At 35.7% G+C, this 25,398-nt stretch overlaps 1 protein-coding gene across 1 annotated transcript in view; it reads right to left on the bottom strand.

Annotated features, from left to right (window-relative positions):
* The window catches only part of SAMSN1 (SAM domain, SH3 domain and nuclear localization signals 1), a 59,087-nt gene that overhangs the window by 33,494 nt on the left and 195 nt on the right, over positions 1–25,398 (bottom strand). The gene's annotated exons all lie outside the window — the stretch shown is intronic.

Genomic DNA, 25,398 nt, shown 5'->3' with positions numbered 1-25,398 from the left:
GAACAAGCCCTTCCAGCTTGTGGGAGAGGAGAGGAAGAGAAGGGCTGAAATTGAGAACCACAGTGGAAACTGTAGTCTTTTCGTGCAGTGCTCGCTAACCTGGAGTGACTTCCTAGAGCATTAATCACTCCAACTTGCCTAGTAGACATTTCCATCGGGCCATCATTGCTGAGATCACAGAGGGGAACTGAGTCTATTATTGTCCTTCTTATAAACAATCTGAGCACAGGAAAGTCTATTACTGTTTTCTATACTTAAAACATTCTTATGGCCTCTTGCAGTCCATGCCTAGGGTAATTTTGTAGCCTACATTCAGCCTGCCTCCTGTCTGTTAAATATTAATGAGAGTTATGACATGATTTCCACTACTGGATAATGGGTCCTGTTTCACAGGAGGGCACAGAATAGACTCACTTCAGCATTTCTCTACACTATCTTCTTCCATTAAGTAATCAATAGTCACCACCTTTTAAAATTAATTCCCCCCCCCCGCTATATCAATAAAGAAAGGTATATTTAGGAATAGTGGTTTAAGGTACTGAACTATTACTTTGGGTTTTGTCAGTCATCTTATTGCTAATCATGCTACAGCTTTAAGCCATGTCAATCCATGCTAAGACACACTTAAGAAGCAAATCTAAGTCTTTAAAAGGACATTTAAATTTTTTTATTACTCTCTAGTCTAAAAGTTAGTGACATTCTAAGATGGCTTCATAATGTATAGGTTATGGCTTATCATGAAAAGTGGCTAATGTCCACCGTGAGTTACGAACAATGAACAAATCCACAATTTCTACTCTTGGGAAGTTTTTTAATAAAAAGGTGAATCATATATGGAAGTAAAACTTGCTTTCTAGATAATAGTCCTTAATAAAAGAAAATATGTTTGAATCCTAATACTTTTGCATTGTACAACTGGAGTGAATTAGACTTAGCAAATATTATCTTGTGACATAAATTCCCATCAGCACAGAAGTATTGTATAGACAAATATCAACAAGAAAAGTAGCTTAAATAAAAATGCAATTCATATCTTTGCTAATCCTTTGTTTTCATTGACATTAGATCCTATTCAGTCTTCAACTGTACTTTATATAATTGACTACAGTCTTTCCTTAAGCAATTGGCAGTGCACTTGCAAAATGTCACACTTTAGGAGAAATATTTGGTAACATTTAGCAAAATTACACTTGTGTTTGCCTTTGTGCTAGGAATTCCATTTCTGGACATCTATACCAGTGATACACTTGGCTATGAGTTTGTTTACATCCTCAAATTCATTGTGGCAGTTTTAGATGATCAAAAAGCAGTAATCATCAATATTTATTGAGCGGGTACTGCTTGAATACTACATGAGTAGCAAATGCACACAATAGAAGTATATGCAGCTTAAAAAATTAAACTATATCTTTTTAAAGGCAGTGGAATAATCTGTAGGATATTATGTGAATGACAAATAAATAATGGGGAAAAGTACACTCAATAGGCTACCATTTACCTAAGCATGGAAATGTGTGTGTGTGTGTTCTATTTTAATGGAACAGAGGGCCTGTGTTCTTGTCCGAGAGAGAGAGATAGAGAGACAGAGGACAGAGAGAGTGAGAAGGAGAAAGTAAGACAGTACCTTAAATGGGGACTGGTCTGAATTCCTTCTCTCACATTTCTCCCTCCTTTAAAGATTTCGTGAATGTACATACATGTGCCCAGCATGTTTCTTAAGCTATTGGATCTGAACTCCACCTGCATGGTCAGCTACATGGGAATCCAGCCACTTTAAACAACATGCTGTGGGCTGGCCCATTTGTGTGTTTTAATAGAGGCAAATATGTATTTTATTTCCTAAAGATATGAGGCAAACTAAAGTGAAGTGGACAGGAGAGAAAACAGAATTCTCTGAATATACCTTGTCTCACAGATTTAACTTCAAAACCATATAAATGTTTTATATATTTATAAATAAAATTTTTAAATTCCTAAAATCCCAAGTCAAAAAGAAACAAATTCAACCTAATTTCATAGCTTAAGAGACAGGAATGATGCTGAGAGACTTTTAAAACACAATAATTTGGCTTCATACACTCTTAATAGAAATATAACCCCAAAGACAAAAAGTAATCTTAAACTAAACTTTAACCTGTTTTCATTATGTTGTTACACACACACACACACACACACACACACACACATATATATATATATATAATGACAATCAAAATCAGTAATGATGACATTTGGAATCAAGATTTTTAGTGTACAAAAAATTAATACAAATATAAATTAAAGTTATTAAACCCCTGAAATCTTAAATCTCAATTGAAAACATCAGTGATAGTTTAAAATGTTTTTCTCTTAAAAAGTACATATATACTTCCTAGCTCTACCTACAGACAAGGTCTAGAACAATGATTATCCAGAATTGTGGTATTTTCAGTACCCAGATAATGGACCCTAAGTACATTTCCCCTAGATAGAACTAGGTCTCCTTTGAGAATTGGTATAGAAAATATACAAGAAGAAACTGGTCATCTTGTCATATTATAAAACAAGTTTTCAAAACAACTCAGGGGTCATACTGAAATACTCTTACTGTAGTATATTATATCCCCAAATTGGCAAACGTTAGCATCAAGAATAACAACTGCAGAGCCAGTAGATGGCATGGTGGTTAAGGAGGATGAGTACCACATGGCTGATTGCACCTGGCAGCTTGAGAAACATGCCAAGTGCATATGCACGCATGCCCAAAAGCTCGAGAAGAGAATGGAGGAGAAAGGACTGTGGTGTGGCCTTACCCCCAAGGGGTACTCTCTCTCTCTGGTGAATGCATGTACCCTATGGCACATTAAAGGAAAAAATGAATAATAATTGCAATATATTGAAATATATCTTATATGACAAATTTGTATATTTATAATGATACTAAAAAGAAAAAAATCAGTGCTTACCTTGAGAAATGTCACAGTTAGATTCTGAAAACTCATAAATAAAGGGAAAAACTTAAATATTTAACTTGCTTTTCCTATATAAAATTTATCTTAGAGTAACGAATGAAAGAAAATTACTCTATATATTTGCATATTTTAGCTAATCAATGAAGAATAGTGAAATTAAAAAATTACAATTTTGTGACCCGTTAATGCAATATTGGATCTCCAGGCAATCATTATGAATGGTCACTAAAAATCACAAAGAAAGAGAAACAAGAATATGCTTTGTGGTGGAAGTGCCTAATATCACTAACGACATATTCTAAAGGTAAAAAGGAAGGCAGGAAGGCAAGAGAAGACCAGAGAAAGGAAGGAAGGCATGTAACCAAATACAGTTTCTGTACCTAACTTCTAGATTACGGAAATACAGAGATAGAGGAGCGAGCACATTAAATGTCACCAAGACGCAGTCAAGCAGAAAAACATCCAGGTGAAAAACTACAAGACAGACAACCTGGTTTATTCAACGAATCAACAGAAAGAAATTATAGAGGAGGGAGAAAGCACAAACCAAGAGCCTTGAAAAGTCACATCAACCAAGTACAATCCACAAACCCACAAATAAACCACTATACTCAAAATTGTTGACAGATGACAAGGGACATTTTACAAATGACTAGGTATTTGATGATATTCAGGAAGTATTGTTATGTAATGATTACCTGAGTAGTGGATATATGGGGCAGGTCATACTATTCTCCATTTTTACATATGCTTAAACTTGCTCATAATAAATTGTTCAGTTAAAAAAAAAAAAAAGAAATATACCAGACCAGACCAGCGGTGTGGTGGTTGAGGTAGCTGGATCCCAAATGGTCAACTGCCTGTGTGGTTTGAGTCCCACGCTTGGCAGCTTAAGAAGTGCATTGGGTAAGTATATGTGTATGCCCCAAATCCTAAGAGAATGAAGGACATTAGAGGTGCTTTCTCACTTTCCTTCTCTCTCTCTCTGACTCGCTCCCTCTCTTTCTCTCTCTCCCTCTCTCTTCTGTGTTTCTTTCCAGCCAGTGCATGTGCCCTATAGCAAAATTTAAAAAAAGAAATATACCTATATAGTGACTAAAGGATTAACTATAAAGAATTAATGGTCTCATAACTTTGCTAAAAATGCCAATTTTATAAAATACCAAATATTGTTTAGATTTGGAAATACAGATATTGAAGGAGAAAATTATTTTCTAAGTTTATTTTAGCTAAACAGATTTTCTGATATATGTATGTGTGTTTGCGTCTTTAAATTGTCTTTTTGAAGAATATCTGTGATAACATGGTACATATTACCTTCTTCCATAGTTTACCTGACTTCCACAAAATAGTGGTGAACACATTTGTGTACATGTACTCCTACATAATGCAGTAAGTACAATTAAAAACTTGAAAAATAATTCTTTTTCTGTTACTCTAGTTTTGCTTAACTATTAAAATTACTATAGAATGTCATTTATGATTTACATACAGCTGTTACATATATTCACTGCATATATACTTTTTTTTTTCCCTTTAATTTGCTGTTGAGTGTATGTGCCAACCTAGGAGAAACATAAAAAGGGAGAGATAAAGTGAGAAACCATCCCCTTGGGATTCTGGCCATACTCTAATCCCTTCTCCTCCATTCTCCTCTTAAGAATTTGGGCAGGCATATACGTGCACCTGGTGTGTTTTATAAACTTCTGTGTTTGAGACTTGATCCGCACAACATGTAGGATGCAGCCACCTTAACTGTGATGCCACCAGCTGGTCCCAAGTTCATTTTTTAAAATTTTATTTTACTTATTAATTTAGATTTTTTTGCACGTGTACTCACCAGGGATAGAGACAGAGAGATAGGGAAGGTGAGAAATCACCAGCAGGGGAGGATGGCTACACAACAATCCCCTCTGCTTCAGTCTCCTCTTGGGATTTTGGGCACACATGCACATGTACCCAGCGTGATTTTTTGAGCCATCAGGTCTGGTACTTGAACCATGGTTGGACCATGTGGGAATCCAGCACCTTAACCACTGTACTACCTGCTGGCTCCAGTATTTTTTAAAAAAAACATGCCTATTGTGTGTAATAATTAAATCAAGGCTATACACATATTCACCATCTCCATTTAAAAGTGGCCCATATATATTCAATGAAATACTATTCATCCATAAAGAATAATGAATTTCTGTCATTCAAGACAAAAAGGATGCACCTAGAAGATATTAATATAATGCTGAGTGAAATAAATCAGGTTATGAAAGACAAATACCGTATGTCCCTGGTTGACAAATACTGAGTATTCCCACTCAGTAGAAACTAAAGGACTAGAAAGAGTAGAAGCAGAGTAGTGGTAGATATTGAGCCTCTGTGGAGAATGGGGAGGAATGATTGGATACATTGGTTCACAGACCTAAGACTTCATGGAAACAAGTGGAATAGATTATGAAATATGATAATATGATAATTCAATATATACTTCAAAAAAAAGCTAGTAGAACAGATTTCAAATGGGCAGGGTTCTTAAACATCATCTAATCCTTCTCAATAATTGAAGAATAAGAAATTGCAAGAAAGAAATCCTTAATTAAAATTTCCAAGCCTGATGTGCTCTCCACCTTGCCATTCCATCACAGAATTTTGATTCTATCTACGCTCAAACAAGCTTGAAGTCTGAGCTAGATGAAAAGTATGACAAAGTTAGCTTAATACAAATAGAACTAAATAGGCTTCTCCAAACAATGACAAAGTTTCGTTCACCAACATAAGGGAGAATTAAAGAATATCTTTTAAGAAATGTAATCAAGTTTTTGACCTAAAATAGAAAAACTCATTATTTTTTTCTTAATCAGCCACTAATTTGGGGGGTGGGGGTCTTCAAATAAAATCTTATTTCCAGCATGACTTAATATTTGAGTAAAGCACTGGTGGAAAAGTTTCCATCTATTTGAAATAAAAAATTTGCATATGAGTCAGACATCTGAGTATTTTGAAATAAACTGGCAAATTAAAAATTACACACACTCTGCCAGAGAGTTCTCACATCTTCTAAATATTGCAGTTAGAGCGTTGGTTAATAAGATACTCTTGAAGATCAGAATTCTGTTTCAGTACATCCTTGTATGAATATTCTTTTATAATAATATGCTAAATCTCAATCAGCTTGTCAGCCTGTATCCAAAGGCATTCGAGGATTTAATTGTTCTAACTAATTCAGGTGCCGAGATCTTTTTGAATAGTGTGAAACAAATTTAACTCACTTAAAATAATCTGTTAGGATTGCCTCAGTGTTAAATAATTACACTGTCATGTGGTGCCTACAGAAGACATTCGTGTGGGGCGTCAGGGAACTGAAGGCTAAAAGACAACCATAGCTGTGAAACCTTGCCTTCGACACTGATGTTTTAACCTTGAATAAAGGGAGTGGTGTAGGGAGGGTCGTGGGCTTGAAAAAGTTCATGGAAAATGTGTATTATAAAAAACCTATTCTTGCATTTGCATCAAAATAAACTCCCACTTTAGTTCCATTTGTACATAAGGTTTTTAAGTCCCCTTGTATCACTGTTTTAAATATCATCAATGTACATCTTAACAAAAACTTGTGTACTCCGTATCTTTGGTTCGGTATCTTTTCTATCTGCAAAATAAATAAAGGAAGTGTAGCTTATGATTTCGCCATACTTTTAAAAGTTTTGTCAGAATTTCCATGCTAAAGCTTTACTTTCAGAAGTTAAAGTAGCACTAGAAATATTTTCTGCAAATTGAAACTACCCAAAGGAAAGACACTCAAACAACAGCAGTGCAGAATGATCCGTAACCTATAAAGACGGTCATTCCTATCAATCCACTTACTGAAATAAAACAGTGTAATGAGTGGTAAAGAAGACTCAAAATTTAAAATGTACTGCTACATAATACATGATATCTCTTTGTTTCCATGAATCTATAAACTGTAAGTCATATAATAATTTTAGCAATTAAGTAGAAAAGATGATTTGATATTTTGTTTCAGTTGAAAGGAGTTTTACTTTAATATTTTAATATGTTTATTCTTTTAAACATAATGAACAGCATAATGTGGCAAAGGTTTAGTCATTTGATATCACCAATTCTTTAAAAATTCTGTAGAATAAAAAGAATGAAAAGCTTTAATGTGGCCATGATCATGTTACCCTGAACTGTTCAGCTTCTTGTGTTCCGACTACAAAGCTTCAGTTTGGTCCACTCTATCTTTTTATTGCATTGCTCACATTCTGTTCCTTCTCTTTCTCTCTCCTTTTCTAACTGCAAACTCATGAATGCATGTGCTAAATGATCTCTCTTGATCCTCCTAGAATTCTTTCATTATACTACCACTTTCTTGTCATTGTCAATTTCTTCAGGGAATCCACATCATAGCTGCTCTACCTTCCCCACAGTTGTTCTCTGCCTGCCTTTGTGCTGAAAGGCAGGCATACCAATACAAGGCTCTCTGGGCTGTGTCCTACTGCCCTTAGAGATCAGTTTTGACGCCGCCTCTGAAGCCTTCACCAGCTCTGTTGGAAACTTGTATCTGCTCACGGCTCTCTTTGGCTCTCTTTGGGGAGCTTGAACGCATATTGCAAAATATAATGGACAATAAATATACACTCTTTTAGCCTCTACAGCTGCTCAATTCTTTCTCCAAATCTTTATTTCAGGTATTTTTTTTCCTATTACTCCTACTCAGATCTGTGTGCTAATTCTTAAGACAATGCAACAACCTCTACCTCGTTTGTCACCAAATTCTTGGGCCTCCAATCATCTAATAGCATATGCTAGACTAATTTTTCTGAAGTACCACGTCTCAATATTGTATTCTTTTTCTTAAAATGTAAAGTTTGTTCATATTGCGGGGATGTTCCTGTGAGCTTGCTATGTGCCAATCTTCATGCCAAGCAATTTGTTTATAGTAAGTAAACACAATTCACCTATGAGTTAGGTATTAATTTTCCCAGTTTATAGATAAGAAGAACTGAGCCCCAGAGTATTTAAGTAACTCTTCAACAAAATAAAGCTAAAGCTCAGTATGGAGCTCATTCATGACTGCCTCTTAGTATCTGAGAGTCTTGCTGGCTAGTATGGATGTACTCATATAGGTCTCTAAGCTGATGCTCGTTCTGTGACCGTCTAGGAAGGTCTTTTCTCCTTCTGCCTACTCAGACCCAGTCCATTCTTCAAGGGTAGAATAAATTTGCCCTTTCCAATGAAACCATTTATTGATATTATTTTAGTGCACATTGATTGCTCTTGCTCTGAAATGCTTATAGTGCTATGCAATAAAAAAAAAAATTCTACAGTTGTGAGGTTTGGAGAAAACCTCAGTCCTACATTACTCTTCATGGTCAACATCAATAATTATACATTTCACAGTTACATAAAAGCAAATTATAACCTAATTGCATATTCAGCCAACGAAAATGATTTAGTGATGTTTAAGTAAAGACCATAAGGTATGCACCATGCAATTCAACATAAATAGATTCAGTGGCTTCTGTGGCTAAACTTGTACTCGAGGTAGAGGCTGCCTGTATGAATGAGGCAAGAATCTGTCCTGGAAAAATTTATATTCTACTGGAACCATCAACCAAATCATTTCAATCCCTATGAGCTAAATAAAGCCATGTTCGAATGAAAGGTACACAAACATAGATGCAATGCCCATAAGCAGATTATATCAACACAAAATGAATGAAAGGTATAAGAGGTGTCAACTAGGAAATTTATAGTCATTCATTTACAAATACAGATTCGTATTGATTACTTAGTACATGAAAGGCATTTTGTATGCATTTGCTTATACTTCTATATTTATAGTTAGTCTAAGGATGGCACTTTAAGATTATCACAGATTTTGGAAGTTAAATGATCTGTAATCAATACAATTTCAATTTGCTTCACCAGCTTCAAGAATTAATTACTCTAAGAGATTTGTTTACTTGTTGACTGACAGACACATTAGAAATCACCAAATCCAAAGATGGGATTGCTAAAATTATGATAAAGTAACAAACAGATGGTGGAACATACACTGTATATAGGAAAAGATCGCTGGGTGACAAAAATGTTTCTAGTTTCTAATGTAACTGTCTCCAAATCCTTTTTTTTTTTTTTTTGGACCAGAAAGCGCATACACTTGTGTGCATTTGTACACGTACACACGCATGAAGCAGAGAGAGAAAGAGAAAGCACCCCCTGCCTCTCTGTGGGGAATGTTCATGCTGAATATTTTTTTCTCCATTTCTTCATTCCATTATGTTGGGCTTGCATGGACATGTGACTGGTGTGTTTTTCAAGCTACTGGGGCCAGGATTTGAACTGCAGTTAGATATGTAGAATCTGACTTTAAAAAAAAAAACAAGTATTCAATTTATTATTATTATTACTTTTTAATATGACCAGAGAGAGAGAGAGGGAGAGAAAGGGAAAGTGATAAAGCAAGCTGCCAGGTCTGAGACTCAGCTTTTTAATTCACAGGGTTTAACCACTAGATTATTGAGCTAAGCATCTCCCCAACTTTCAGAGGGGAAAGGCATTTTCTCTAGTGAACATGATCATTTGGTCACAACACTTGCACCAAATACAAAATACAATGTGTTTTGCATTTGATGCAGGATTTTCTCTAGGATTTCCTATTATCTGCATATAATATCTTTCACCCAAAATTGCAAGAAGTTTTCAATTTCTGTACCAGTCTGGATAGCTTGTTAAAAGCTTCATAGAGGGGACCAGCAGATGGTGTAATGGTTATGTCACTGGACTCCCATGTAGTCGACCATGGTTTGAGTCCCAGACCCGGTGGCTTAAACTCAAGCCGGATGCGTGTGCGCGTGTGCCCAAGATCCCGAGAGGAGAAGGAGGAGAAGGAACTGTGGCATGGCCATCCCCCATGGGGGCCGATTTCTCACTTTCTGTCTCTCTGTCTCTCTCTGTCTTTCTGGCAAGCACACGCATCCTATAGCAAAAACCTCTAAAAAAATAAAAATAAAAAAGCTTCATGGAAAGCTGTGTTGAGAAGGGCTCTGAAGCCACTCTCAGGCTTAGACTTAAAGAGGTCATGACTTACTGTTTTTAAATGATTTTAGACAATATTGGGTGTTCTGGGGAAGGTGATCGGCAGAGGAATGAGGACTTACAGGTAACATATGTTTCATGCATTTGCCATCCCTACTCTGAGATAAATAATTCCCCTGAGCAAATTTCACATTATTAATTTTGTTTTCCAGAAACTTGATATAAGGAGAGAAGTACCAGGGCTGGGCAATTCAAATTTCCATTTAAAAAATATAGTACCTATTTTCCTCCATAAAGTTAGAAATTAACTCTCTGCTGTGTGCATATTTGATTTTTTTCTATTTGAAACAATTATTAGGACCAACTGATGGTGTGGTGATTAAGGCAGTTGGACATCACATGGCTGACTATGCAGTTTGAGCTCTGGACCTGAGGGCTTGAAAAACACACAGGGTGTGCATGCATGCAAAACCCTGAGAAGGAGAAGGACTTGTAGTATGGACATTACCCCTGGAGGGTGCTTTCTCACTCCCCCACCCATCCACCCACCCTCATCTCTCTCAAGTTCTAGTGGCTTGAGAAACATGCCAAGCATGTGTGTATGTGTGTGTGTCCAAACTTCTATAGGATGGAGAAATGGAGGAGAAGGGATTGAGGTCATCATGCCAATTGGGGGTGTTTTCTCTCCCTCTCTGTCTTTCTCTGTCTCTGGTGAGCACATACACCCCCTGGCAGCTATATGTTTTAAATTTTGTTTCTTTTAAATTTGTTAGCAAGCACATGTGTATTTTGTACCGCACATTCTTTCATTAGCTAGCAATGACTGGGAAACTTGTTAAGGAATTTTTTTAAGAATCTAAAGGCTTAGTCAACCTATTCAATTATTAAATATGTTAAAAAGTATTTTGTACCGCACATTCTTTCATCATGTTAGCTAATGAAAAACGTTTAAGACTTTTCCTCTGTTATTATTGAAAAGAAAAAAGACTTACATTTAAAATCTTGAAAGAGATTGTTCTATTAAACTTAGTGGAAAACAGGTTACTCTTGTTTAAAAAACTCCTTTGATGACAAAAATTCAAAAGACACAATTTCCCTTTCATACTTCTAAAAGTTTGTCTTTTAGATTAATGATACTATACATAATACATGTGATATGATTTCCTCAATAACCAGAATATATAGAAAAATAAGGCACTTACTAAGAAAATCAGAATAAATTTGATATTTAAGATTATATTTAATGTACTAAAGTTTTTTATGATCAATATTTCAAAGTGATTCTCCTAAAATAGCAGTTTTCTTCATTTATTATGATCTTTAATATTACCTATAGCACAAATTCTAAATCCAGTTACTCTGGTTTTAAAAATCAAATAAAATAATTTGTCCAGCACTGGTGGTGCAGCTGCAATACTGTGACACTCTGTGATGCTGAAGACACATGGGAATGTCCTGAGTTCATGCCCAGAGGCCTCCCTGTCACCCTGGGCACACATGCGCATGCCTGTGAGTCATGCTGGCCAAAGCTGCGGTTGCATAATGGCATGAAGGCCCTATTGGTTTGCCTGTCTTTCTCACACTCTCAGACAAAATAAATAAATAAACTTTAAAAGAGAAAACAAAATGATCAGAAAGAGGCAAACATTCATAGTTCCCAACACTTTGACATCATGGTTAAATAGAGGCATGAACATTAAGTTGGGAAAATAGAATCTATTGAATAAACTTTCCCATCAGATTCCCTGGAACCAAAACTTCCTGTTCCATTAGTCTTAAATGCCTTCAGAATGCACCTGGTCCCTGGGTACACAGTAACCTTTCTAAAGGTCTCCCAGAGGGATATTTTAGTCATGCAGTGATCTCCTTGAACACAAGTAATGACAAACAATAAGCTAATTCCCCAAAAAGTGTTTTTTTAAGTCATTTTTACTACTTTTAAATGAGTATGTTTGATGCATGATTTTGGTCCCCCTGATTAATGGTCACCGCCAGCCCAGCTTCTGAAGTTGGAATGTTTCCGTGAGCTTCCCTCCAGCAGAGCTCGACCATTAATCCAGTGGCATATGTCAGCTCAGCAGAGCAAGGTCACTCTTCTGCTTCAAGGGGAACCTTTGTAGAAATAATAAAACTGACAGAAAGTTCTTTTTTGCATGCTTTATGCCACCTGAGGTTGAGTGCTGCAGTTAATATCATAAAGCTTATAAACATTCCCATCTCAGGCAGCGCCCGCTGCCACTGGGCTTAGGAAGTTAAAGGTTTTTTTCTTAGTAAGAACAGACATGTTTATGTGTGGCAAATATACGGTATGTAATCCCAAACATGAAGAGAATGGTTGAAAAAAAAAAATAGTAGTAGGTTCCTGTTAGGATATTCGGAAAAGATTATTGAGTTATATAACTTTCTCCTGGTCAATTATATTTATTCCCTTTCAGCAAATTTGGATATGGTTATATGACTATTTCATTTAATTGAAGGGTTGGTAACCATGTTAAAATGTAATAATAGTGGTAGAAATGGACTCAGTTTGTGATAATTCTTGACTGGTCATGTAATGTCTGGCAATTGTAGAACATTTATCTTTAAAGGAACTGTATTTCTAAAATTATAAACATCTGTTTCATTGATAATTGCTGCTTTAAGTTGCTAAATAATTACAGGGAGAAATTGATATCTGAAAGTAGTTTGAAATTGTAGATGTCTTAAGCAAATGAAACTAAATATATCAATAAACAAAAGACATAGATGATGGCTATATAATAACTGACAATATAAAGAAAATATGTAACCATAGTATTATAAAATTTATATATCTAATTACATATTTTGCTTAATTTAAAAAATCAGCTGCATAGTTGTAACACTGCAAAATATTTCTTAAAAACCAGAAAATTTCAATTTGCATTTTTAAGCTAAATATCAAGGCTATCATGCCATTATATATTGTAAAATATAATTTGATATAAGATTAGTCTGTCAGAAATCTTATTCCAGGAATAAAACTATGAAAATTATAACACTATAAAAATTATAAACTATGAAAATTATAAAAAAATAGAAAATAAACATTATTTACTTGATTTTATTTGTGTGAAAAAAGGTATATGGATGTGAGGACAGATGGCAACTCAGGTTAGTCCTTCTATGAAGCCAATACCTTGGTCAGGTCTCTTTGTCTTGTGTGAGGCCCTTACTTCAACAGAGAGAGAGCCCTTACTTCAATAGGGAGAGGAACTTTTATTTTCAAGCATGCAGAAATAAACATCAATGTGAATGACTCATAAACCAAACTGATAAGGTACCAAAAATGCTAATTCCAAGTATTGTTTTGCTAGGAGAAATTCATCTGTCAAGAAGAAAATGCATATCCTGTTGACTGATTAAAGAATTGTCTCCTTTGGAAGAAACACTATGTGGGATGTCAGATCATTGCTAGAGTTTGTTTGGGTAGTGTAGAAGAGCCACAGTAAAATCAACTAGGTGGTATCAACTTCGTTGTAATAACCTGAAGTACGTATCTCATAAGTGGATGAGTCTGCCAACCTGTAACGAATGGGATTATTTGCTTCAGCTGTGCTGCATAGTTTTGTCAAGGAAGCAATGTACCTCTGTCCTGCCACACATTTCTAGACTCCTAGAAAAGCAACGCTCTTTTGCTAACACTTTTTCCCCATTCAGACATATTACATTTTAATAATTTATTATTGTTTAGTTTTGTTACATTCTGATTCTTATGCTTTCTTTGTTTCAATGTGAGTATTGCTTAGCTCTTTATCAGTAACCCATTTATACACCATATTCTGGAGTAGGTCACTTCTCTAAATGACTAATATTATCCATTAGTCATTCCACGCTCATTTTACGTATACTGAAAAACCTCTGAAACTATGTTTTATGCTATAAAAGTTTTCGTTGGTCACCAAAGTGGAAGAGAAGTCATGTGGAATTTGAAAGTCAAACATATTGAACTCAACCCCTTCTGGATCCCCAGGAAAAAAAAATCTCATGGATAAAAGTTACTAATATAAATTAGACACTGCTCTGTTCTTTATGGTAAATCTAGATGGGGAGACCTATTGAAATAAATAAATTGTGATAAGAAAAACAATAGAAGTATAGAAAAAGCACCACAAAAATAAAAAGGAGGGAGAGATTACTAAGCACGCATCCATTATGGGCTAGAAAGCTGACATATAACATTGGGTCTTTCAAAAAGGCAACTCAGGTTAGTCCTTCTATGAAGCCAATACCTTGGTCAGGTCTCTTTGTCTTGTGTGAGGCCCTTACTTCAACAGAGAGAGAGCCCTTACTTCAATAGGGAGAGGAACTTTTATTTTCAAGCATGCAGAAATAAACATCAATGTGAATGACTCATAAACCAAACTGATAAGGTACCAAAAATGCTAATTCCAAGTATTGTTTTGCTAGGAGAAATTCATCTGTCAAGAAGAAAATGCATATCCTGTTGACTGATTAAAGAATTGTCTCCTTTGGAAGAAACACTATGTGGGATGTCAGATCATTGCTAGAGTTTGTTTGGGTAGTGTAGAAGAGCCACAGTAAAATCAACTAGGTGGTATCAACTTCGTTGTAATAACCTGAAGTACGTATCTCATAAGTGGATGAGTCTGCCAACCTGTAACGAATGGGATTATTTGCTTCAGCTGTGCTGCATAGTTTTGTCAAGGAAGCAATGTACCTCTGTCCTGCCACACATTTCTAGACTCCTAGAAAAGCAACGCTCTTTTGCTAACACTTTTTCCCCATTCAGACATATTACATTTTAATAATTTATTATTGTTTAGTTTTGTTACATTCTGATTCTTATGCTTTCTTTGTTTCAATGTGAGTATTGCTTAGCTCTTTATCAGTAACCCATTTATACACCATATTCTGGAGTAGGTCACTTCTCTAAATGACTAATATTATCCATTAGTCATTCCACGCTCATTTTACGTATACTGAAAAACCTCTGAAACTATGTTTTATGCTATAAAAGTTTTCGTTGGTCACCAAAGTGGAAGAGAAGTCATGTGGAATTTGAAAGTCAAACATATTGAACTCAACCCCTTCTGGATCCCCAGGAAAAAAAAATCTCATGGATAAAAGTTACTAATATAAATTAGACACTGCTCTGTTCTTTATGGTAAATCTAGATGGGGAGACCTATTGAAATAAATAAATTGTGATAAGAAAAACAATAGAAGTATAGAAAAAGCACCACAAAAATAAAAAGGAGGGAGAGATTACTAAGCACGCATCCATTATGGGCTAGAAAGCTGACATATAACATTGGGTCTTTCAAAAAGTCATGATGCATTTTTTACATAGAAAAACAGAGAAAAAGCCATGACTTTTCCAATGACCCAATAGTTAACTTAATTCTCACATCAGCCCAGTATAACATACTTTCACACTTCCCCTTTTCCAGATTACCACATTGAGGCTCAAAAGAGGTTTAATAAAATGTTTAAAGTTCCCTGTCTAGTAAATACAAAATAAAACCTGTAAACTCAGGTTTATACGATTTAGTCAATGTTGCTTGCTGCTCTTCCAGACTTGGAGTAATTGGTTGAGGCTTTCTCAGAGGGCTGGGAATGGGGCAATTGTTCAGCTAGGTATTCAAACATGTAGGAGTTCATGAGTTGGAAAAAATGTACAGAGGCATTATAGGCTAAAGGAAGCACAGACAGAAAAGTATAAGAGTAGTCAGAGCATAGGTAACTTAGACTTCACTAGACCAACTAATCCAGACTAGTTAGTGGGACCCAGACATAGGCATATTTTTTAGAGAAATTTTTGCTATAGGGTGCATGTGCTCACCAGAGAGATAGAGAGAGAGACAAAGAGAAGGCGAGAAATTACTCCCTTAGGGGTAAAACCCCCTAGGGGGGTTTAGCTATGCTGCAATTCCTTTTTCTCCATTCTCCTCGGGATTTTGGGCATGCACGCACATGTGCACCACATGATATTTAAGCCACTGGGTCCAGGACTCAAACCTCAGTCAACTTTTTGGGAGTCCAACAACATAACCATTACACCATCTGCTGGTGCCTAGACATAGATATTTTTGAAAAGTACCCCATGTAAAATTTTATTTAAGGTGTGTGTTTGTGTGTGTGATAGGGCATGTGTACTTGCTGGAGAGAGAGAGACAGATAGAGAAAGGGAAAGTGAGAAATCACCCCTAGGAGAGATGGCTATGCTACAATTCCTTCTCCTTCATTCTCCTCTTGAGATTTTGGGTGTGCACACACAAGAACCTGGCATGATTTTCAAGCCACCAAGCCCAGGGCTTGAACCTCAATTGACCATGTGGGAGTCCAGTGCTTTAGCCATCACACCAATGGCTGCTCCCCCAACATAATTTTAATATATAGCCAGAAAACATACATCAAGGGGGTAGAGCAGATATTTTACTTTTAATAGTTTTTCAATGATTTTTAGTGGAGACCTTGTGAGAGATAGCAGAGGTGTGAGTGAATAGGAGAAAGGCAAGAATGAGGAAAAAAATACTGGAGAATACATGTAAAAGGGTGGCAGTTCAGGGGTAAGCACAGGTCAAATGTGAGGTTGCAGACTCAGGGCACTAACTAACTGGAAGTGAAGTGGCGGTGAAATGGAAGGGAAGAAGCAGCTGGAAATCAGATCCTCACGCTCACTAGGAGCTCATTGACTATGTTATGGACTGAATTATATTCTCCCAAAATTCATGTGTTGAACCCTAACTCCTAGTATGTTAGTATGTGACTGTACTTGGAAATACCTTTAAAGAGATAAGTCGGTTAAAAATGTAGCCATTAGCATGGGTTCTGATCCAATTCTTCTGGTGTCCTTATGAGATAACACTAGGATACACAGAGAGAGTCATCCGGGGCACACATGTGGAAAGAAGAGGCAGAAAGAGGGCCATGATTGGCAAGCCAAAAAGAGAGGCCTGGAACAGATCCTCCTCTACAGCCCTCAGTGGAAACCAACATTTCCAGCACCTTCATCTTGGAATGGCCATCTCCAGAATTTTGAGAAACTGAATTTCTCTTGTTTAAACCATCCATACTTTGTTATGGTAGCCCTGTCAAACCAATACGAACTAGGCAAGGGGAGGAAGGGGACCTAACCAGCCTTGGTGACAAATGACTCTATGTATACAAGAAGCACTTCATCTACCATCAGAGACAGCTTAAAAACGTCTATTCGTATTAATCAATTCCTAATGGAGGATGTTTTTGTTCTTTACTAAGAAGCCAAAAAGAATGTTTTATTTCTACAAGTTCACCTAAATTCTTAACACTAGGGACGAAGAGAAATGGATCATGTTGGTAATTGCTAAATTTGAAAACTTAGATATGTAGAGTATGGACTTGATTCAATTAAAAAAAAAAAACAAACCCAGGATCTTCAGGGATAATGAAGTCATTTGTCTCCAAGGCCAAGTAAGGAAAGATTAAAGAGATAAGTGCTTGATTAAATGGATTTTCAACAAGTCTAGTGCATTGGTAGTCAAGATGCTGACTTTATGCTCTTCCTAGACCCAAATTTTCAAACAAAGGGGAGCCTACGCTTCCTTCACTTCTCTCAGCCATTTGCGTTTTGTACTTTCTACATGTTGTCTGAACACTTTCCAATTACAGTCAATTTGCTTAAATTCCAAACCTTTTGCTACTTGCTTGGGATGAAACCTGATTATAGTTTCCTACTCCATAAAAAGGAAAAGCTGACATGAATTAGTGTTTGTTTGGAGAGAATTGTGCAAGGCTAAAAATTATTTATCTCTTTTAATCAATTAAACATGAATAAATGGGCAAGTTACTAGTTCTTGTAATTTAAGGTGCCATAAAAATTAGAATAAAAATTGCATTTTCAAGAAAAGCAGAAGACGTTGAGAAGTAGCACATCAATTTTGGGATGCGTTTCTGATGGCTGTGAGCGATGGCATTAGAACAGCAACTAGAAGATAAGAATGGTACCAGGGTAGTGGTAGCCTTTCTGTTTTCCACCTTTAGCATACATGTCCCAATGGATATACTATGTAAAAATAGAACCCAAATATAAACTTTTCTCAGCATTCAATTCTACATGCCAGCTTTGTATGAGCCACAATTATCTCTTACTTAGTTTCATCAATAGCTTCCTAGCCAATTTCCCTGCTTTCACCCTCACTCTCAATTTATTTGAAGCACAAAAGCCAAATTAAACACATACCTATAAACTAAACCCTGTCACTTTGCCAAATCTTTCGATATAGCCACTTCTCACTTTACTACTGACTTGTTTAATGACTGTTAGGACTTATTACCAGGTTTCTGGCATAGGAAATCTTCTTTCTCAGTCTTTGTCTTCTTGCAGCCATTCAGTATTTACTACAAGAAGAGTTTGCAATCACATGAAACTACATATTTTGCTTATAAATTTCTGCTTTATTGTATACCCATAATAGTTTTCAGAATAAATAACAATGATTCCTCTAGATTTATATTGTGTAAGTGTCTTGTCACTTTCTGGGGCTTATCTAATGCATGCTTTGGGTATCAATAGAATTATATGATTCTAGTGCCGTGTTGCAGGACATCTACTGAAAAATACATACCCTGGGTCCAACAGATGGCATGATGGTTACATTGCTGGACTCCCATGTTGCTAAGTGAGGCACTCCTTAACATAAACACTAAATAAGTATATAAATGAGGAGAGCCTATTGAAAGATCTTTTTTTAAAATTTACTTTTGTATTTTTTGGAGGTGAAGTAGGTAATAACCAAAAGTAAAACCAAACATTTATTTGTAGCCACCATTTTTTAAATGGGAAAAGGGTGTATCAATCATTTATCTTATTCCTGATTACCTTATTTGAAAAGTCCAACATTCAACTGAATTCATCTAAATTAAATTCTGAAAATTATACCCCAGATGAAGGAACAATAGAAAGTAGTTCTTTTGCTAAGAAACAAAAATGTCCAAAGCATTTTCTTTTTTACTAGCTATGATACCTTGGGCGAAATATTTCACATCTAAAGGACTATTTTCTTCCCTGTAAATTGAGGAAAATATACAATGTTTATCTCGTAGAGCATTCAAGAGGATTTTAAAGAATAACGGAAATGAGCACTTTGCACAACTGTTGGCCTCTAGTAAGTACCAGGACACACAGATACTTCTCCTCCCTAAACCTGGTTAGATAAGAGTTAAAATAAATCTTAAAGGCTCTAGACAAAAATCACTGAAGAAAGCTCTTTAATGCTACAACTACGTGTCATCCTTGTCTAGGAGCATAAATTTGCACAGCGGGCAGTGCAGTGAAAACAGCTCATAATCAACTCATCAGCTCACATCATTGCTAGGATCAAATGCAAATGGGAAAGAATGCCACTTCAGTCACTGCTAGTGAAAATTAGCATCTGTGACACTAATGGTGTCTCATTTGTATGCACTTTAGATTAAAAAGAATGTTTTAAAAAATAGCTATTTCCAGAACTGCCATTATTCCAATGTTTCCCTTATTTCAAACAGTGGTACTTGAATCTTCTTCACTCAAAGAAAAGCTTCGTTAAAATTTATTAGCACACACTATTAATCCCAGCTAAGTTAAAACTAAATTGTTCTAATTACAGTTACCAAGTTTCATTTGTGTGGTGTATCCCTTTTGTACTTTCAATGTTTTTACCATTTTCTAACCTGAAACAAAAACCTACTGTTACATAAATGTCCTCTTTAGAAATCCTTGTGTATCATCTGGTATAGTGGAGTACTTCTTAAAATAAAACTTAAAAATGAATTACAGTTGTATTTACAAACATACAAACTTTCTTTCCTACACACCAACAGACTTGCTACGAAGGAAAGTGAAAGTACACAACGCTGCTGGGCTGCCGGGCATCCATACTTGAACAAAGCTGCATACTGTAGACTTGAGAAACTGCATTCACTTTCAAACATTCACTGAGAGGTTACTACGTTAATGCTGTTGGCCAGCTACAGAAGGAAGATATGAGAGGACTTTGAAAAGTCCTTGGAAAAATGGAATTCAAGTGTGAGTTAATTTTGAGGGCAAGAAAATTCAGAATCATGCACAGCTTTTTGTTGTTGTTTATGTTTTTGCCATAGGTCATTTGGGATCACTGGAGAGAGACAGAGAAAAACAGAAGGAAAGTGAGAAATCACCCCCTGGGGAATGGCCATGCTGCAATCCCTTCTTCTCCATTCTCCTCTTGGGACTTTGGCCACATGTGCACACATGCCCTGCATGATTTCGAGCCACCGAGTCCAGGACTTGAACCATGGTCAGCCATGGGAAAGTCCTTTACCTTAACCACCTTGCTACCTGCTGGCCCACATGCATAGTTTTTCTGCAATACACATTATCCATTAAATTTTTGAAGTTCCTTCCAACATGTTATATTGATATTCCAATATTAGGTCATGATTACTCTGGATAATTTGAATATTTGATTATTAATATAACCACTGTTTTTCAATCAACAGTATTGAAACTTGAATGGACAACTGGAGTGGTTTCTTAGGTGGACTTTCTGTATTTAATCAGAGATGAGAATGGAAGACTTCTAAATCCCTTTCCAATTCATGGAGAATCTCAAAGACCTGGTCTGTCTGGTCTCTTAAAATTTAGCTGAGAGTTAATACAGAAAGACAATACCTATAGCCTAATTGCTTGTAAGTATATAATTAAGTATGATAATTAAGAATAGAAGTATTGCAAGTTGACATGTGTATTTCACATCACAGCTTTATTTTTCATCCATCTATAGTGAAGGTAATTCACCTTTATGCCTTAAGTTCTTTATTTATGAGGTTAAATAAGAGTTAGGCTCTCTGTGTTGTTAAAAATATTAAATAAATTAGTGTACACAAAATTCTAAGCACATCAACTGTAGTAAATTCACAATAAATACAGAAAATAAAATAAAACATTTTAGTTGGAAAAAGCAGACAAAAAATTGTCATGTCCTATAATTAAAGCATTTGTATACTGTGATAATATCTCATCAAATCTGAATCTTAGACTTTCTTTCTTTTTTTTTTTTTTAAATCAATATCAATGGGACTGACAGATGGTGTGGTAGTTAAGGCACTGGACTCCCACATGGTAAATGTGGTTCAAGTCCCAGACCTGGTGGCTTTCTCTCTCTCTCTCTCAAATTAAAATAATAAATAAATAAATAAGCAAAATAAAATAAAATAAATAATTCTTTAAAAGAGAAAGAAAATCACTATGAGTAATGAACACTGGTGGTAAGAAGGTAAAAATAAAATCTAATAAGGAAGGTACAGAACTTTGCAAAGACAGGTTCTCACTCTACTGTGAGAACCTGCCTTAGTCTTGTAGCTGGACTACAGGCACAAGCCATCATACCCAGATCGTTTAACTTTACAAACAGCCCGTACACTCACTGAAGAGAGAGAGAGAGCTAGAAAAAGTGAGTAAGCATGCCCCATGGAAAATCCTTCCCCTCTATTTCTTCCTTGTGTCAGGAGTATGGACACATATACACATGCACCCTGAGTATTTTTTAGGCTCCCAGGTCTGGGACTTGAACCATCCAATTGGCAGCTGTCTTAACCTCCACACCATCAACTTTTATTCAGACAGGATTTCACTATGTTGTTCAGGCCAGCCTGAGCCTGTGATTTTCCTGACTTGGTTTCCCAAATTACTGAGATTACAGGTGCATGCCCCTTCTTTCTCACTGTCCCCCTTTCCGTTGGACAGGGACTCAAACACAGGTCTCCATATGGTCCCAGTTTGCAGAGTACAATGCCTTGGCAGTATGCTCCAGCAAGGCTGAGCCAAGGTTATCTTTTAATTAACCTAAATGTAGAATACTTAATCACTATTCACCAAATTTCTGAATTTGGAATTTCCCTTTGCACCATAGGGAGTTTTTAGCTACATATTAAACTTGTTAGACTTTATTAACATTCCAGCACCTTCCAATGATTTTCTAGTTTTTCTCATGCCTCTCATTCTATGTAGTGATTAACTTATAATAAATCTGACTGCCATTGGCCTTGTTTATGTTTATGAGCTATTCAAAAGGAAGAAGCCATACCAAAAATAGAAAGACAAAGATATTAGGGTGAAAGAGAGGTAATATTAATGATATAATTACAGACAGTGAAACTGTATTTTGACATGTGTTTTGATTTTTGTTATTCATGAGCATGTTTATTGACAAGTTTCACAAATACAAAAAAAAAGAAAAATTATTTTGGATAGAGGACTTTTACAAAATCTTTTACTGCATATTATATCCATGAATTTTTTGAACTTTATTGCAACTATTTGAAAATACTAACAAAGACTTTCTCCATTCATTTCCTTTTTAAGTGAAAAGTTTCATATCTTTTATTTAAGGTATCATTTGACATAATATGGATTACATTTGATTTGGGTATGAGGTCACCTGAAATGTAATCCATGGGAGTTAATGTGAACTAGATAATTAAATAATATTTGCCTCATTTGTAATATTATCATTTTTTTTATCTACTTGAGAATTTATGGTAAAAAATAATCCCTTTCATAAATTTTGCAAGTATAGTACAGTATATTTCCACATCAAGCCACGTAAACTATCAACTGATATGTAATGAGTGTAGACAGTGAGTCCCTATACTTTAGACCATTTTTTACATTGTTCTATTCTGTTTTTCTATACACGAGACCTATGCTCCCTTACAGTAGAGGGAGGGTTTTAGACTCTTCACTCTACTGTCCATTTGTAGAGACCATCATAGCATGTATCTGTGTCACGCCTTACGGATTCTGCTCTGTATCTATAAAATATACACACAAAATTATCTAATAAAATGTGAATTAAGAGGGAGAGAGGAGTTGTTTCTAAGGCATAATTACAAAAACTGGAGATAATATCACCTCCATATTAAAAGGAAAGGATCCACTTAGTGGCTCTGGAAGCATATATCTTCACATATCATTTTTAAATTCGTATGTAATGAAACAATCTAAGAAAAAAAGGGAATTAATCTGCAAGGTAATATAATTGCAGTATGACTATTTCCTGTGATATGTTTTATTCACTGATCTTTTACAATAAATATATTTTTAACTTTATGACTAAGGAAACCAATAAGAACAATACTCTACTTGTATTATAGTTGTCCCTGCTATTAAGAGAAATTTTTGGGTTGTCGGAAAAGTCATGACACATGTTTACAAAGAAAAATATGATAGACTACAGTGGCACTTTGGAAATAATTCAATGTTATAAATATGTGTCTCACTACACAATAGTCCTTTCATGATACTTTACCTTTAGATTTTAAATACATTGATGAAAACCTCTGCTTCATAGTTTTAGTGATCCTATTGCCAACTGAATATTTGCTGAATTTAATCAGTTAAGTTTCATATGAAAATTTATCATACGTAGAATTATAATTAATACTTTAAAAATGTTTTTATATACGCTTTAGAATATATTATCCTTTTTTTGAGAGGTTTTTGCTATAGTACGCATGTGCTAGCCAGAAAGAGCGAAACAGAGACACATAAAGCAAGAAATCACCCCCCCTTCTCCCCTTCCCCGGGGATGGCCATGCCGCAATCCCTTCTCCCCCATTATCCTCTCAGGATCTTGGGCACGCACGCCACCAGGTCCGGAACTCAAACCGCAGTCCACTACATGGGAGTCCAGCAAATAGCAAGCAGTTCCGCCAACTATGAGTCCCTAGAATATATTATCTTGAGGGGCCAGCAGGTGGTGTAGTGGTTAAGGTGCTGAACTCCCATGTGGCCAACTACAGATTGAATCCGGGACTCAGTAGCTTGAAACTCATGTTGGGCACGTGTGTGCAAGTGCTCAAAATCCAGAGAGTATATGAATGAGAAGGGACTGCAGCATGGCCTTTCCCCCTGGAGGATGATTTCTCACTTTCTATCTCTCTGTCTATCTCTGTCTCTCGAGTGAGTGCACATGCCCTACAGAAAAAAAAAAACTCTCCAAAAAAATTATCTTGCCTTTTTTTAATTATGAAAAAGATAAAAATCATGATATGTTATCAAGTTGTATTTTTAGCTGAAGATGCTTATTTATTCATTATCAGGTCATTGTGTCAAAAAATAATTCATACTGATAATCATTAAGTCTATCAGGTCATTGTGTCAAAAAATAATTCATACTGATAAAGTAGTTTCCAAAGATTGAAACTACTTTAATTTTAGTTTCCTTCAGAGAAGTTGCATAGTAACTTACAGAGTCAAAATATTAATGACTGGTCAAAGCCACATCAACTGAAAAGGTCACAATCAATTTCTAACCCATTTCTCTGAAAAGGGTGTCTGACAAAGACTGAAAACAGACAATAAATCAGTCCCTTAAAAAAGTCTTCTGTTGGGACCAGCAGTTAACATAATGACTATGTCACTGAACTCCCATGTAGTCGACTGCGGTTTGAGTCCCGGACCTGGTAGCTAAAACTCACACCAGGCACGTCTGTGTGCGTGCCCAAGATTCTGAGAGGAAAATGGAAGAGAATGGATTGCAGCATGGCCATCCCCCCTGAGGGGTGATTTCTTGCTTTCTGTCTCTGTCTCTGTCTTTCTGGCATGCACACACGCCCTATAGCAAAAACCTCTCCAAAAATAAAAAATAAAAAATGTCTTCCATATTCAGCTGTAGTTTTTTCACAATAACATTGAAAATTCTATTTACCTAAGAAATTTAAGAAATATACATAATATTTTACAAGTAATAGTTTATTTTATATTATTAATGGATCTAATTTAGTTTTACAATGGAATCTAAGTTTTGTTATCCCACATCCTACTTTGTTTTAAGTGGCAATTATTATCAAGACAAAGAATAGAATAACAGCCCACAAATGACTAATTTGTCACATCTACCAATTTATGAAGTTTTGATGCTTCTCAAAAAATAGCCCAATACTGAATCTAGTTAAAGATAGAAAGTAAAAAAGATACATCTCTACAACAATCTCTCATATATTAACTTCCAAAATGAACATATATATTTACCAAAAATCCACACTTTACAACCTCCTCATAATTATATTAAGAAGAACTAAACTGTTAAGAGATAAAACTGAATAGACTTCAGTAGATAGTGACAACTTCATAGTCATTAAAAATGTGCAAGAAGTTCTCATAGTATCAACCTCTTAGAAGCCACCAAACTAATTTCCATGGAGATGAGGATGTGAAGAGCTCAAACCCAGTGAGATATAAATCATCAAATATGCACAAGAGGACAAAATTACAGAAACAGTCATTGTCAGGTATAATCTCACTTGACAATTCAGTGTTTTCCATATTTGCTGTGGAGCATGCAACCCTATGCTTGAATTATTTTATGACTGACAGATAAGAACCAAGTGTACACAAGTGACTGTGTGTGTTCTAGTAAAGGTTGTTTTTT

This window comes from Tupaia chinensis, unplaced genomic scaffold (assembly GCF_000334495.1).
Source record: "Tupaia chinensis unplaced genomic scaffold, TupChi_1.0 Scaffold000382_1, whole genome shotgun sequence".
NCBI lineage: Eukaryota > Metazoa > Chordata > Mammalia > Scandentia > Tupaiidae > Tupaia > Tupaia belangeri.
The sequence above is the reverse complement of the archived record's forward strand: the minus strand, read 5'-3'. Positions and strand labels throughout refer to the sequence as shown.